This window comes from Prunus persica, chromosome G1, assembly GCF_000346465.2.
Source record: "Prunus persica cultivar Lovell chromosome G1, Prunus_persica_NCBIv2, whole genome shotgun sequence".
Classification (NCBI taxonomy): Eukaryota; Viridiplantae; Streptophyta; class Magnoliopsida; order Rosales; family Rosaceae; genus Prunus; species Prunus persica.
Genome location: NC_034009.1, coordinates 7071055 through 7073613, shown reverse-complemented (window position 1 = coordinate 7073613; position 2559 = coordinate 7071055).

The window sequence follows — 2559 nt, the reverse complement described above, 5'->3', positions numbered from 1 at the left end:
GATTTTCTAGCAGCATGCCACCAAGTCAAACTCTTAGCTGTCTCATGTGATTGAAACATCTTTAAACCTGGAATTGGGGGAAAAATACCACACCACCTTCGCTGGCACCACCTCTTTCAAGATTGAATCTTTGCCTTCCTTCACCTTGAGATACCACAAGTAGGACAATTAGTTGAATCCTCATACTCCTTCCTATACAAGATGCAATCATTGGGGCATGCGTGCATTTTCTCATAACTCAGCCCCAATGCACACAAAGTCTTTTTAGCCTCATACATGGAGGTTGGTATTGTATTTCCTTCTGGAAGCAAATCGCCTTGAAGTATCAATAATTCTGTAAAACAGACATCACTCATCCCATGTTTTGCCTTCAAATTATACAACTTCACTAATGCCGATAACTTCGTGTACTTTCTACAACCAGGGTACACTGGTTGATCTCCATCCCCAATCACATTGGCAAACTCATACGGATCCGAACCAAAATCACCAAAATCATTATCATCCATATCAATTTCTTCAGACACAAAACTGTACCTACTATGGCCATCATCTTCTTCAACATTTCTACTAGCATTAGTAGTTGCTTCCCAAGGTTCTCCGTGAAATGTCCAATTCTTATAGCTTTGGTCAATTCCATTAAAGTATAAGTGATCCCTTATAATTCCAACCCCAAACAACTTCAAATTAACACATTTAACACATGGACAACGGATATGTACTGTAGTTAGAAGATTTTCTACAGCAAAGTTCAAAAATGCTTCCACCCTAAATTCATATGCCTTCGATCTTCTATCCGAGTGCATCCATGACTTATCCATCTCCGACACTATAACCTATTATCTATAATAAAGTGAAAATACAGGCAATGACCATCACTATAGCAGATTATACAATGATCTAATCGCAAGTAATACACAACAGAGACGACGGGTTTTAAACAAAAACAGACGTATTTGGCATATATAGACGACGGATTTTCAACAGACGTCGTCTATTATAAGTAATACAAACGACGGTTTATGAAAAAACCGTCGTGTATAAGTAATACAACGACGGTAGTTTAAAAAAACCGTCGTGTAATCGTCGTCGTATGCCTTAAAATTCGTCGTGTCTCAGTTTATTTTCAAGAACACAAAACCCATTAAGAACACAACATATATATGAAACCAAGCAAGAAACCAACATATACATGAAACCAAGCATGAAAACAATAAATCCATTCCCAATTCAACATAACATAGGGTGATTAAAAGATACGACAAAATTAAATCCATTCCCAATTCAACATAACAGATAATGTAATCCATGAACCCATTAAACAGAAAATCCATGAACCCATACCTATAAGCACATTATTAACAGATCGCAAAGCATACACATAAAACCCTTTAACAAAACAACCTAATATCATTCAATGAATTTACAAGGGGAAGATAGGGTTTGTACTTACAGGTTGGACGAGCTCACAGATTCGACGGAGCCTGGAGAGTGCAACTTTTAATTAGAGCAGAAGTGAGAGAGCGAAATGGTTATTTATATAATTTCACACGACGCAATAACGTATAAACCGACGTTATTATAACTTATCACGACGGTAGTTATACCGACGTGGTTATTTATTTAAAACGACGAAATGAATAAACAACCGACGTCTTATGCTATAATTAAAGATAACAGAGTAGTGATTCCTATTTAGACCGTTAACGACGTTTTTAAAAAAGTTTCGACGTGGTAATATCATTCACACGACGCGAAAATGAACCACCGACGTCTTATGCTATAATTACAGAAAACATAGTAGTGATTCCTATTTAGACCTTTAACGACGTTTTTAAAAACTTTTCGACGTGGTAATATCATTCACATGACGAAAAATATAACATACGACGTAATAAGAATAATTCACAGTTTAATAAAAATTTAAAACAGAGTGATAGTAGGCTTACAATTAATTTTGCTTTCTCTGCCACCTTTGGATCTGGGATGTTACCATGTTTGTCCTGTCTAGCTCTCTTCCATAAGGTAGATCGATCAATTTCTACCCCAGAGGTCTTGCCTCGTTAGTGTAGACTTGAAATCCTTCCATTTCTTGGCAGCAGAAGCTAAAACAGAGGTCTTGCCCCCTTGGCCTACGACAAAAGCCATGTCAACTGCTTCCCAAATCTGCTCCTTTATATCCTTGGGGATTTGGGACCATTTCTTGTCCACAAGTGGGATCCTGGAGCGTGCCAACACACCAATATACGACTGCATCTCAATATGTGCTTGGCCAACACCTTTCCCCCTTTTATTGTACTCAACAATTGGCCTCAGTTTCTGAAGCTTTCTCTTCACAACACGAGGCATTGTGCTCATACCTCGACCAGTCTTTGAATCATCAGAGATTGTTGTCTGGCTGGTTTGTTCTGTCTCAGCAGATGATGAAGCAAACTTCATCTTCTTCGAAGATTTCATCTCCTTCGAAGACTTGTCTTGAGGAGCTACCATTCCAAGCTTCTTGGAGCCAGAATCCTTAGTTTGTTGTTGAGAAACCATTTTAACAGACAAAACTGCAAG